Below are 15,224 nucleotides of genomic sequence, written 5' to 3'. Positions count from 1 at the left end.
TTAGATCGCTTAGGCATGAAGCCGTGTTGCTCTTCAACAATGTAATATCGGCAGTGGCTAAATATAGGTTCCAGTAGCACAAGCTCGAAGAGTTTAGCAACTGAACTCAGAGCGGATATTCCACGGTAGTTTTGGATGTGCATTTTGTCACCTTTCTTGTGAACAGGAAACAAGAATGCAGACTTCCATGAGTCTGGGAATTTGCCAGTGGCTAGCGACAAACTAAATATGCGCTGAAGAGGAACAACCAAACTCGAAGCACACTTTTTCAGCAAGATAGGAGGGATTCCATCGGGGCCCGTGGAGCAAGAAGCTTTAAGTTTACTGGTAGCCGTCATAATCATTGATCGATCAACATCGATATGAGTGATTGATTCGCCGAGATAGGAGACATCTTCCACAGCTGCTTCAATTTGTTGAGGCGTAATCCCTTCTTCCGAAAAAAACGCCACCAAATTTATCGGCAAAAAAAGTCGCAAACGATTTTAGGGTCGGAGCTCCAATTTCCCTCATACATCATCGTCGTGGGTAGACCAGGTTCCTTTCTTTGGTCGTTTACGAACTTCCAGAAAGATTTCGGGTTCGCTTTCAGCTTGAGCTGCATGTTTTTCATACACGATTGGTAACACGATTGGTTCATTCGTTTATACTCGTTATTCAGTTGAACGTAATAATGTCTTGACGATTCAGTCCGGTGCTTTGTATAGTATCGCAATGCCGCCCTTTTAGCAGTTTTGATTGACCGTAGCTCGTTTGTTTGCCAAGGAGTTTGTGTGTGCTTGGAATTAACTCGTTTAGGCACATGTCTATCAATCACGTAGTTCATTATATTGGAGAAATATTGCACTGCATTATCAATTATGCATGCAATCACCTAAAACGTCTTCCCAATCGATATTCGATAGGACGTCAGAAATTGCGTCAAAGTCAGCATTTTTAAAATCGTAGTATACTGCAGCTACCGTTTGTCTGAAGCAATCGTTAGACCGGTTTTCTAAGACAATGTGCAGTGGAGGGTGGTGATTAGCGAGTTTGACGAGCGGAGCAACAGCCTCGGAGATTACAGGAGCATAGTCGACGTTGCTTACGAAGCAGAGATCCAAAATTCTTCCATTACTGTTCTCAACGGGGTTGATTTGCTGCAGCAAATTGGTACTATACGAATCGAGCAAACTAGTGGTACTGGTTGGAAGCGTAGAACGATCGGCGTCCGGGTGCATGAAACCAAAACAATTGGGCAACCATTTTATTCCAGAGAAATTGAAGTCGCCAATAAGCACGATCTCATCCACGGGTTTCAGCTTTGAACGAATGGTTGCAATCGATTCAGTGTGGACTGCTATTAAGGATGCATCTCGGACACGGTCGGGTGGCAGATAAACCACGCAAAAGAAAAGTGATCGGTCGGACAGTGGTATTTCGACCCACACTTGTTCGACGCTTGTCCAAGAGTCGTTTTGAACCATGCGTGGTTTCAGCTGTTGGCGTACTGCAAGGATAACCCCACCTCCAGCTGATTTGCGACTATTTGATGAACAACGATCGCAACGGAAAACGGCATAATTACTATCGAAAACTTGCGATGATGATGTCCGTTCATTCAACCACGTTTCAGTGAGAGCAATGATGTCGTAGCAGTTGTCAGTACTGGCCAGCAGGTAATCGTTTATGGTACTATTCATGCCGCCAACATTCTGGTAGTACACATGTAGGTTTGAAGCGAGTCGATTACTGCAACCAGATAGCCGTAGCGGTAAACGCGCAGCTATTCAGCATGACCATGCTGAGGGTCGTGGGTTCGAATCCCACTGGTCGAGGATCTTTTCGTAAAGGAAATTTTCTCGATTCCCAGGGCACAGAGTATCATCGTACCTACCACACGATATACACATGCAAAATATGGTCAATCGGCAAAGAAAGCTCTCAGTTAATAACTGTGGAAGTGCTCATAAGAATACTAATCTGAGAAGCAGGCTCTGTCCCAGTTGAGACGTAACGCCAGAAAGAAGAAGAAGAACCATAATTCCTGCTCACAGCCGAATCGAGACTACGGCGAGGAACATCTTCGAAGACTGGCATGTTTGCAGAAGACGTAGACAGGACCAGGACGACTGCGACGGCAGGAAGCGAGATTGATGGTGGTTGAAGAAGTAGGCTCGACTGTCACGGGGTCAGAAGGGGCTTCCAATGTGCGTCTTGGCGTGCGTCCTGGTTGACTTGTAGCGGATTCAACAATGGCGAGTTTTGGACTAAGCTGACCAGTAGATTGAGTTCGTTTGTTGTCAAAACCAGCTTGAGAGGAACTGAAAATCGAAGCGCCGAAGAAATTGTTGATGTGTCGGATATACTTGCCTGGAAGTGAAGGTTGGAAGACCCCCTCCAAACCTCCGTAAACAGGGCTAGGACGACTGTGACGACTGGTAGTTGGTTTGTCTTGGGTGAGTTGATGTGGATTGATGATGGCAGGAAACGGCTCGACTGTTACGGGGTCAGAGGGAGCTTCCATAGGGCTTTCTAACGTGCGTCCTGGTAGACTAGATGGAACATTCAGGCAATTGAACTCGATTCCGTGGTGTTCATTACAGATGGTGGTCCCGTCGGCAGCAAGCTCACAATTTTGGGTCCGTTTTTTGATCGAAGATCTTAAAGTGTCGCAGGCGAGAGCTTTTTCTTTCAACTGACTAGCGACACCAACTTTGAAAGACACAAATTGCAGCGAATTCGGGTCTTTACCTTTGGGGACTAATTTAACAACCTTAGATATGTTGAGAAATTCCAAGCATTCACTAACTAGTGAAGCAATCTGACCCTTGAAGTGTTTGGGTGGAAGGCAGAAAGGTACATCTAAAGTAGATTGTCGTCGTCGCGCTGATTGAGTTGTACAGTTTTGATGACACCAGTTGATTTAGTACCAAAGTTGCTTGTAACTAATGGCACGTTCGTCAGAGCTTCATCGTTTATTCTGCGACGTTTAGTTGAGCCGAATGGAGTGTTGATCCTATTCCTGGTGGGCCATAGGTTGGGCGTAACGAAGGGAGTGGGAGTGCAAGGCTTGTCTTCCACTTTTGCTGTTAAAGCCTCCACTGCCGATTTCAAATTTTCAATTTTCGATTGCATCGATTGGGCTGCATCTAGCAGGGCAGAATACTTGGTGTCGACATTGTTCATCATTTCGTGGAAAACTGTATTTGCAAAAAGTTCTGAAAATGCATCGCACATCCAGAAAACATTTTTCGCATTTAGAGCCAATTGCTCTTGAAGAGGCCCATCGACGTTCACACACACCGCGTGGAAAGTCGCTCCACAGAAGCCTTGGCAATTACGCTTTCCTTTTTGGATACCTTTTTGTGGCAATGCTCACAAGCCATGGTGAATTTCGGTAGGCAGCACTGCAAGACAGTTCTGATGATGCAGTTCACAATGAAATAGTGTATGGGTTGAGAGATAGGCGTTCGATGGCGGTTATGTAAACGATGCGAGTTCCACTGTTTGCCACAATCAGGAAAACAAACCGAGATAAACGTAGCACAAAAACGTGAACTTCAACCGAGACTATACGACGATCACGAAGGTATGCACTATGTTGCTACGATAAAACAGGTATGGGCATTTAAAAGCACGTAGTCACATAAAAATCGACAAAAAAATCGGGAGCATAGATGTATGTGAAGCAAATCAAGACAAACCGTGTTGCTACCTCAAACGAGCCAATGATGAACTTATAACAATTCACATTCTTGAAAAATAATGTACGGCCAAGAATATGCACAGCTCGCTTTAATTGAATGATCAGTAGTATAAGAGCCTACTAATTCAAAAAATAATAAATACACGCAAAAAAATCCGTTCCCTTATTCGTGAACAAACAGTCATGGTAAACGGAACGCACTGCTTTTTCTGTTTCATGATTTAGTTCCCAAAAGCGTGAGTCTTTGCGTTCATTTTCCATGAACGTAACCACTAATCCTAGAACACAGTTCATGCCTGTTCCACTGGCACGCTTGCTTAGTAACGCTTTCAATACCATGACTCTGAAATCACGATATCTAGAACCCATAACATCATATTCGCGATGTGGTTCCTGATAACGTGAACTCTTTTCATGCGCGCTGTCAAAAATGGTAACGCATGCGCAAAACCAAACATACGGTAGTCAGCAAAGAAGCCAATGTGAGCCTGTAGTGTTTGCTTTCCAATGAATGTTTAATTGGCATGTGATCCCTTTTTTTTGTGATTATAACCATTTTTCAGTTATTTATGTTGCTGTAAATGTGGTGCCAAGAGCTGTTTGCTGCTGGATATTTACATTCCCCCATCACCCAGAGCATAGCTTACAACGGGACTGATTTGTGCTGCATTCGCTGTGCCGTCTTTTTCGTATTCCGCTGCAACTAAAACAGACGCAATATGCAGGCTGCTAAATATACGCAGCGCAGGATATTTAGGTTTAAAAATTGAAATTCTCTTTAGAAAAGGGGCAATAATGAGGGATCTTATAACAATTATTTATGATAAAAATCAAGGTTTTCGAAACACCATTATAAACACGTTCCTGTTTCCGAGAACAGTTTTCTAGATAACCAGAACAAAAATCACGGATCGCAAGCGTTACGAATGTTTTGTGGAACATAGTTCCTGAATCCATGATTTTTATTCTTGGTGTATATTCGTAAAGCGAAAAACAGCTTGTTCTGGGTTTCGTGACTGAATGTTCTCTTTTTACGGAACGGTTTATTTTGCGTGTAAGTTGTTTTTTGGGTGTCAGTGAGATTATAATGACCTAAAACCACGTATTTTTAATCAAAAGTTTATATACTCTATTCGTATTTTCTTTTCAAAGGTTTAAATGCAGTTACTATCATGATACTTCTCTCACATGACAGAAAGTCATAGTGTGGGGAAAGTCTCACATGGGGGTACATGACGAAATGTTGAAACTTCCGCGCTGAAAAGACTCCCTGCATGGAACGAGAACTTCCGCATCACAGATCTTACGAAAAGTAGTCCCTTCCTGGCGAAAATCATAGCACTGAACACTGCGACAATGTATCCTGAGGGAACGAAATTCGAAAAAATAAAGTAGTAGGAGAGCAGTTTGTCGACGGTGGTGAAAAGATGATCATTACGCGATGATTGCTGCTATTATGATGAATAGGAAAGAAATTAGGTGCTTGAAGTTACCTTTCTTCTTTCAGCCGAACGACTGAACGGCTGGAGACAGTCTCCTAGTTGCGTTTTCCGATGCTACATCCGGGGGATCGGGGGATAAATACAGGCTTCATTGAGGAGTTTCTTTCGGGTGGAATGAAATGCCGCAATTATGCTCTTTTCATATAATTGGTCGTTGTGTTCCACTCGTTTTCGTTTGTTTGTTGCTGTGGTTAGAGGGGAGTCTGTTATAGCCAAGAAAAAAAAAAAGAATCATAGATACTGCTAAGCTCTATAGCTTTATTTATTTATAGCTCAAGACAAACCATTTTTCCGAAAAAATAGCAAATGAAACAAAGCACAACTTATACAATTTACTAAGCTTTTAAAAATAGTAATTATAGCAACAATATTTTTCTTGAACTTGAACACGCAGTTATTTCGATTATTTATCATTTCGATTATTTGATTGACGTTCAATTCACCTGATTGACGAAAATTCAACCATGTTCCATTTAGGCATATGAGAATTGTTTCACATCATTCTAAACTACGTCTAATTGATGGAATTCCACCACATTCAAATCTTAAATCAGGAAATCAATTTAACTCCCCTTCTTCGCTGCCCCCTACCATGAGTACGTCGGAATTTTAATCGGTAAATGTTTGATGGCTCACCAACAATTCACAACCACCCCTGTAGTGCAAGTCCCATAAGGAACCAGAACGAATACCTAAATCACCATTCAAGAGCTATAAATCCCGATGCATGCAAGCGAAGGGAACAACCCAAATTCGTCTCGCAAATATAATAAAACACGCTCCTTTCTTGTTCGAGTGCTTCATCGACTTGCTAGCTGAGCTGCTGCTACGTGTAAGCATCCAAACTCCTCCACATCCAAGAAAATCGAAATTTCCAGCGACGATCAACGAACGCACCAACCCCTTTCGAAGTCACCGAGTTTGACGATCCGGAGTGAAATCCGAACAAAAGAATTCGAAACAAATGCGACATCAAGTGCACCCTCTTACCACCCTCTCGGAAGCTGATGTGATTCGTGGTGTCGGTCGATGATATGACGATGTGGCAATAAGGGAGTAAAAGCGTATCGAATTGAGAAAAACAAGAATTCCCGTATTTCAATTGACGCGTGTGCTAATGGGCCAAAACCAAGTAACGATGACACGGTGCTTCATTCAGTGTTATTATACAAAAAAAAAAGGAAATAGGTATATTGCGTTAGTTTGTTCTTACAGTTATTCTAACCGCTGAATCGTGTTAAAAAACTCATCGGACGAGAAATATATTTGCAAACGTTCTAACTTATGACCTTCAAACTGTGAAGGTTTTTATGTTGAAAAATGGTATTTGTTTAATGTTATGAAATTAAATTGGCTCCATAATGCGTCAAACTGTTTGATCCTGCAAATAAACAATTGGTTTGATAAGCTTCTAAAAATTCGATAATTATGAGTAATTGAAAACAATCAGATATAATTTTTGATATTTGAATACAACATTCATGTACCAGAAATCAACAATTTCAACAGGGCGTAGATGAAAATTACGTCTAACAATTTTTCTGGCGAATATCGGTCCAGATGTTTTAAACGATTGTATAAACAAATAAGCATGTGAAGTTTTACTGACTGCTTTTTTATTAATTTTTTCATTATTTTTATTAAACCATTTAAAGAAGCAACGTGGATGGCTAGAAACAGAAGGAGAGAGGGGAAGGCATGGCAGGAAATTGCGTGTGTATGACTTCGAATGTCAACATTTCAAACACGGATTCGATAAGTATTTGTATCGTGTGGTCCATTCATCCTGCAGTGGAATGAAACAGAAACGTTCGATAGTTTGCGCTAAAGTTGAAGAGAGTCTTTTGAAATCGAATCAAGACGGTGAGACAATGGGTTGGGTTCTCCAACTGGTGGAAGGTATATTCGTTCATCCTTTCTGGGGCATCGCTGTGCTCTGGAGAGGAACTTTTCTCCATACGGAAGTCGTTCACCCTCCTGTTTTTGGCAACTGTGGCCAGAGGAGGACTGAAAGCACTTTGGCATGAAATGAATCGAATCCAATTGGCAACATACTCATTTATTTCAATTTATATGCTACTGATGGGTTAATGAAAAGAAACTCGATTCTGATTTGGATGAATCGGTGCTATGGCATGATGTGTGTTAGTTTTGACTTTCATCTCCAAGCACTTCATTGTATCATTGAGGATGTATCTCATTTAATTTCTGATGGAATTTTGAAGTATTTATTTTTGAGATTGATTGCCAGTCACAATAATGCAGAACCCAATACAGATACATACTTAACAATCGAAATAAAAGAGTAAATTTAAAAAAAAAGTTTCACAACTTTGCATATGCTCTTGTGATTATTCGGTGTGTATAACTTAAAAAAAAACTTATAGGAAATATTTTTCTCAAAATAAAAAAACTGACATATTTCATCACGCGCGAAATACACAGAAAGTAAGAAAGAACTGCAGCGTGGCTTTAGTATGATTTACTGAGATTGTCCTAACCCAAAATTCATTTCACCTATGTACGTGTAGACGTATACTTAGGGATGGTACACCAATTATGTCACGCTAAATCTCAACTTTTTAGACCCCCTTCCCCCTCTTTGTCACATATTTTGTATGAGTCCTCTTAAAATTTTGTAAGGCTTGTCACGCTTGGCTCGACCCCCCCCCTTGGAGCGTGACGTAATTTGTGCATGACCCCTTATTGACATTTTTCAGGACCAGAAACGGAAATTTCTAAAATCAAATATCTCTATTGGAAGCTGGCTCTAAGGCTTTTTGGAATTTATCTAAAATGTTAAAAAACCGATTCCGGCCGTTGACAGAGGAAAAGAAAATATTATTAACTTATAACGAAAGAGCCCAATAATCTACTACAAAGTTTGAAAGCGCACCAAATTTTTATTTAGGCAATGAAAAGCTTTGCATCCTATTAGAGAAAGCTCCAAAACTTTCAATCTTGGTTGGTGTATTTATCAAATGTGCTCAGTATATTTTTCCGAAACAGGGTAAAGAGTGATTCCAAGCAACAGCACCAAAATTTGGTAAATTTTTTAATTCATTTTTTTCTATTGAGCTGAAACTTTGCACAGTTTTCCAGTTCCATCTAAATCGTCATTTTCCGATATCAAATCTTCAAGTTGAGTCACGACTAACTTTTCAAAAGGGTGTATGTCAAAATGGTTCAAAAATATTCAAAAAGCTGCACAGCAAAAACGGTTCGTTCGATTGTTAGACAACTAAAGAAACAAAGTTAGACAACTAAATAAAGATTCCAAAAAAAATACACACAGTAAAAAATTTTTTTTGTTGCATTAAAAAACATAATTTTTGACACAAAAACTCAAATATCTCAAAACCCTATCGGAATACCAACGTAAACGGTCCATTATATTAGCTATCTACCATAAAAAGTTGGTGATGGTAAACCAATAAAATAAAAGTTATGACATTTCAAACATGTCACAATTTTCACATTTAGTAGAAAAAAAAAATTTTTTTTCGATGTAAATTATTACGGGAACCGCAGTTTGTTGCTGATTTTATTGTTAAGGACCTTGCGTGAATTAAACAAGTCGTTTTCATGTATTCATTAGTATTATGAATATTATATGTATAAATATTATGTATATATATATAAATATTATATGTATATGTATATATGTATAAATTAAAATGAATTAACAGATTACACAAAAATAATTTTTTTTTTACCAGGATATTTTTTTTTAGAGTATGATCGATGAGTTTCTAAATGTTATATATAAACTTTAAAAGTTTTGGATTTGGTTATGCGTTATGAGATCATGAAAACATTTTATTAATACTTATTTATTTATTTATTGTTATTCAATTTTTTTACAATATCGAACACTTTTGCATCATTATCAGTACAGTTCGAGTATAGTTTTGCTTTAATTTTATTTTCTGACAATGGAATGAAACAGTGAAATTTTTGGGTTCCTTGAATCGTTTTCGCGTTATTATATTGCTCGCTGAGCTCTGATGCCGTTAATTCGTACTCTTCAGTAGTAGTAAAACAAAATGATAATTTTGTTAAATCTTCTTCTTTTCTGCGATTCGCCCAATCAAATAGTTCTTTTGCAGTTTTAATTGGATGCTCACGTTCTTTGGCTAAACTTGCTCTTGTTGCCATGCGCTTTATGGTTCCTCCAATAGCATCACAAGGACCTTTGCCATGTGACGTAGCAAAGAAATGCCATTCTGCATCAATTCCGTACTTTGATTTAAATTGACATAGGCTCGAAAAATTCTTACGGTTTTCGTACTGCGATGCTGCTCCATCAGACATGAAGTGGGCTTCGTAGCCGTGCGGTTAGTGTCACCGAGGCATTTAGCCGCATCGTGCTAGGGAGTGTGGGTTCGATTCCCGCCTCAGGCCGGCAAACTTTTCGTGAGAACTGTTTTCCGACTGTGCCACTGGGCGTTGCATGCTAGTCCGTTGTCTAGTGTGGTGCTTCCTTCAAAGGGCATAAATGCCCACTGGAGGCATTAACGTGTCAGTGTCTTTTTTTTAAAAAAAAAAATATCTTTCTGATTTCTTTATCCTTATCAACGCGTAAAATGTTAATCATTTTGGCAATGAACAAATTTACAGATACTGAGTCGTGTCTTAAATCTTCGGAAATTACAATAAAACTAAAATGTTCAATTTGTGTACTTCCATTGAAATAAATAACGAATGGATGAATTGTAGCTTGTTGTACGTTCCAGTGATGGGACTGCACTTCATCTTGCAATACAAAGCTATAGTTTTCAGAAAAATCACAAATGACTAAAAATTCACCATCTTGTAATGTATTTTTCTTATTTTTTAAAAAGCGGGATTGCTCTGTTTTAATAAAGTCGTGAGGAATTAAACTTTCTAATTTCAAGCAAAAAAATGACACAAACTCATCTACAGGTTTTACAATAGTTTCTAGGTCACACCTATCCGTGGTCACCCATTGCTCAAATGATAACTGATCAATATAATTTTCTTCAAACTCAGCGAATAAAGTATTTTCCAATGATGAAGAATCTGGACAATCCGAACAAGATCGTAGATAGCAATTTGATGTTGTATTTTCACACAAAAGACTACCAGTTAACATTTTAATATCCTTTGATAAATTGATTCTTTTCAAACTATGTAAGATTAGGTTAATATTTTCGTGTGTTGTGCACACACAAACATTATGTGTTCCTGAATTGGATAGAAGCTTGCATTGCCTTGGACGAAGGCTTGCAAATGAGGAAAAACCTACCTTAATATTTTCGTTAATTTCCTTGAAGCGTGTATACGCTTCTTTCAAAGTAGTCATCATTAATCGTTTTTGGATTGCTTGACGCTTTCCATCTTTTTTTACAGATACATAATCTTTTTGGCCAGGCATAGCTCTACTTACTTCATCGTCTTCAAAATATTGAATTATTTTTTCTTTTGTCTCATCTGTTAATGAAGTACTCGACCTAGCATTTTTGGTTGCAAGACAGTTATTTTTGAATTGTTTTGCCTCTTTTGCTGTATTTCTATTGATTTTGAACTCATCAATGGCGTCTTGAATAGACCACGAGCTTGGCAGCATCGACAAAATCAATAATTTTTCTTTCCTTGTCGTGGCTAGATTCGAGAACTTTTCCTTCATATTCATAATTACCTCATCGTAGTCTGTATTTTCCACATCCTCAGGTCCTAATTTGAAGAGGTTTCTTCGTACAGCTTCGTTGATTTCACGGTATTTTTTCTCGGGATAATTGACGTAACCCATCTTCGTCCATTTAATCGGAGTCACTTTTATTCCAGCTATCCCTTCGTTGAAGCGTTCGATGTTGACCTTCTGGATGCACTCATCTTCTGATTGATTTGTTGAAACAGATGTCGCTGATGGTACCGTGGCAAGACTATCTGCACTTGGTACTTCTGGTAACTCCTCAGTTGTTGTCGGTGCATCTAGTAATTCCTCAGTTGTTGTAGTTTTCGAACTTCCTGCAACCTGATCCACCGATGATGTACAGATTGCCCGTTTGTCAACGTTTAAAAGGCAGGACGTACAAATGCGTAAATTTGTATTCAATGTAGACATTGGAGCATAACCAGCCGCTTTCAGTTTATCTATGGTGCTTTCGGTGAGATTTCGTAGCTCTTTCGAACACTTTTTTTCTGCAAACGGCCTGCAACAGTTGAGAAAGCGACTACTCATGTTGCTCGTTAGATTTTAATAAACAAAATCACTTTTAAGTTTTTACTGACTAGTTTGGTGTCGTTTGCTTGACTGAAGAAAAATTTTACAATTAAATCTTTTATAACCATAGTGGTAGTATATTTTTAGCTTTTTCGTGAGTATGTTCATGGTATGTACCTATCATGTTTTTGATGTTGTTGAAGTTACTCGCTTTCTCCTAAATATGATTAACAAAGTCTATTCTCTACCAAGGCGGGTCTATACCCAGGTGTAATCAGATTTTAACTTTGTGGAGAAAACCAGCGCCGAGAAAACCGACCTGCTTTACGTATACTAGATTATCTGGGTATAGACCCGCCTTGTTCTCTACGAGGTAAACTTTTTGCAGGTAAACTAGTCGAATACCTGTATAGAAAACTTTTTTTGTAGCTTTTGTCTTCAATATTAGATTTCTTATAGGTTTCTTTTATCAAAAGGTTTCAACACTATTGAGAGAATTTTTCTTCAGTTACGTACAATAAAAAATATGACACTATCAAGACTTAAGATCACAACACTGGATCGCGTCTAACTTTCTAATAGATGCTATAATAGTTATGAATAATTAAATAAAATATCATGAAAACAACTTGTTAACCTCATGGTGTACCCTTAACAAAAAATTCAGCAACAAACTGCGGTCCTAAAAAAAATTAACAATGAAAAAAAAAAATTTCACTAAGTGTCAAATTTGTGAAATATTTGAAATGTCATAACTTTTTTGTTTATTGGCTTACCATCACCAAATTTTTATGGTAGATAGCTAATATAATGGACCGTTTTCCCTCAAAAAATTACGTTGGTATTCCGATAGGGTTTTGAGATATTTGAGTTTTTGTGACAAAAATGAGGTTTTCTAATGCAAAAAAAAAATTTTTTTACTGTGTGTTGCGATTGTTCAAAGAGTGTTTCAGTGAAACTGGTGACACTGCAGTCTGAAAGTTATATACTTCGTGAATAGTGTATGGTAATCAGTCGGTTGGGTGGTACGTGTCTCTAGAAGTGTCGATTTAGGAACTATCATGTAAGCTATTAATAATGTTATTGGAGTATTTGAAATAAGTTTGAATAAATATTTACAGCATTGAAGCTGATGTTAAGTAAACGCTGCTTTCAATATGTGTTCATCGAACTAGAGACGACTGCGCCCAACACTGTGTGTATTTTTTTTTTTGGAATCTTTATTTAGTTGTCTAACTTTGTTTCTTTAGTTGTCTAACAATCGAACGAACCGTTTTTGCTGTGCAGCTTTTTGAATATTTTTGAACCATTTTCGCATACACCCTTTTGAAAAGTTAGTCGTGACTTAACTTGAAGATTTGATATCGGAAAATGACGATTTAGATGGAACTGAAAAACTGTGCAAAGTTTCAGATATTTTTGATATGGTCGATCAGAATCGACTTGCATGCCTCCGTGGAATCCCTCTAAAGATGTACCACTAAGGAGTTGTGTTTGATCCTTCGACCTTGACACTTGCTCCTGGGCAGTGCGTCTAGAAAGCCCGAGCAGTCGTCAGTTGTTTTCCCTCTCGGGTCGCGCGCCTATTTCTCTGAGTGCTTTTATTTAGCCAAGCAAACGAGTGAAGTTGAAAGTGGATTGTTGCTGCTCAGTCAAGGATGACGGATCAATTGGTGAGCTCGTTTCAAGCTACTATTTCTAATCTATAAAATATGAATGACTGCACATTTCATCCTTACAACGGTGGGACGTAAATATGATTTTACAACAAACTATGAATGGTTCGTCACTGTGAGTGTCGACATAAACTCTGATTCATGAATTATTCATGCTTAACATAATTTTTTTTTTCAAAACACCCCTTCCTTTTAACCTTTATTTTTGTAATTAAAAAAAAAACTTTGAATGGATCGATATTACAAGTGTAGACTTGCAAAAGATTCACTTTATTCAACAAACTTTGGATGGTTCGCCACTGTAAGTGTCGACATAAGAATAAAAATGTTCTATGATGTTCTAGCCAATCGAGTTTTTTATTTCTTTTCAAATAATTAAAATATAATAACACATGCTTTCGTCCTGACAGCTGTAGGAATGTTACATTTAGGTATTTGTTCTACAAACTTTAAATGGATCGTCACCTCTTATCTTTCTCTTCATAGATATTGTTCATATCAAATGAAAATATTATATTTACATATAAGCATGTTTATATAGGGGGGTCTGTAGCCTTGAGGTAACGCTTTCGCTTCATAAGCGGAAGGTCATGGGTTCGATTCCCAGCCCCTCCACAAAAAACCCGTCCAGCCACCAGAAGACGCCTCACGGAGGACCGTGCTTTGGGGAGCACATCCATCCTCCGTCAGTATCGGATGGTGACTGAGACAAACTGACCCACTTCGCAGGCAGCTAGCCTCACTAACAACAGAGCTCTCTCTTACCTGCTCGGTGTGAGAGTAAAAGAGTAGGAGACAGTGAAAATAAGATGTAAATAAAGATAAGTTGAAAATAGATCAGTATCGGTAAAGAAGAAGCTACAGATCAACTGATTCCGGCACAGTAGTGGCCAAAAAAAAAAGCATGTTTATATCTTACCAATAATTATTTGTCATGGTCTAATCGCTTATCAAAGTGAATCCTGTGACCCAACGATCCTCCCCATTAACAAACATCCCTCACAGTAACCTTTTACACACTAACATTCCTTCCCCCAATCTCACTGACTTCGGTCAATCACGGAATAGCAACCATTGAGATATGTGTAGTCTAAGCTAAGCTAAGCTAATAGGGTAAAGATGTACCACTATGCTTTATCGATTCTTGCAAAAATTCTACATCAAAAACCTTCATAAGCAAATCTGGATGCCAAAAAAATCCTGCCAGATACGGTTGTGTATGGTTTCGACACCATTCGACCGTTATCGGCAATTAAAACTGAAACATCAAATTACAAGTACTCACAAATTTTCACATTACAAATCTATAGAAGAATGTAACATGAGGTAAAACTAGGCAATAAGAGTGGCTGATCCAGTGGTGGTGAGTGTCCAATAATAGGGGTAGTGCAGTTTATAGCGTGTGATAGGTTATTTTGAGTGCATTTTTCTTACATGACACTTGTCAAAATGAAATATATGTGTTAAACATCTTGGAAATTAGTAAGAATATAGTAGAAAACAATGAAAAATCTTAACTTTGTTGCTCTTTAACGTTCCTTTAACGTCTTAATGGGAAATTAATGTATACTATTATTATAGGATCAGAAGTTAGCAAATACCATGGGCGTAGCCAGAGAGGGGCGGGGAGAGGGCCGTCGACCCTCCCCTGGCTGACAAAAACTATCAACTATCAACTGGTTTGCTACAAAGGACAACATTTCATGTTTTGATTTTAAAAAGATGATCTTCAGCATTCCTGGTTTTGTGCCATGATAAACTTTTCGAATATTTCTTGGAGTTAAACTAAAATCAAACTTCCACCAAAGATCTTGCCAGAAATCATTCAAGGCTTTGTCAATAATCCGCAATGGAGCTTGTGAGTAATTCGTCAAAAAATGTTTAAAAACTCGATAGGTTTGTGGTAACATCTCTTGAGTTAACTTGAAATGAATTCACATAGGAATGCTTCTAGGAATTTGATAAAACAATAACTCCACATAAAGTAAGGTAGGGCAAAAGTTCGACCTTAGTGGTATCATCAAAGTTTCCAGACAAACAATAGCAGTTGAAACAAAATGAATACCATACAGCGAACCTTCAACACATTGGCTATAATTTTACTGAACAAACATGTGTCAAAATATTTACCCACTTTTAGTTATAACAGTTTCAAAATTGATTGTCTTAAT

This window comes from Aedes aegypti, chromosome 2 (genome assembly GCF_002204515.2).
Source record: "Aedes aegypti strain LVP_AGWG chromosome 2, AaegL5.0 Primary Assembly, whole genome shotgun sequence".
Classification (NCBI taxonomy): domain Eukaryota; kingdom Metazoa; phylum Arthropoda; class Insecta; order Diptera; family Culicidae; genus Aedes; species Aedes aegypti.
Note: the sequence above shows the minus strand (reverse complement) of the source record.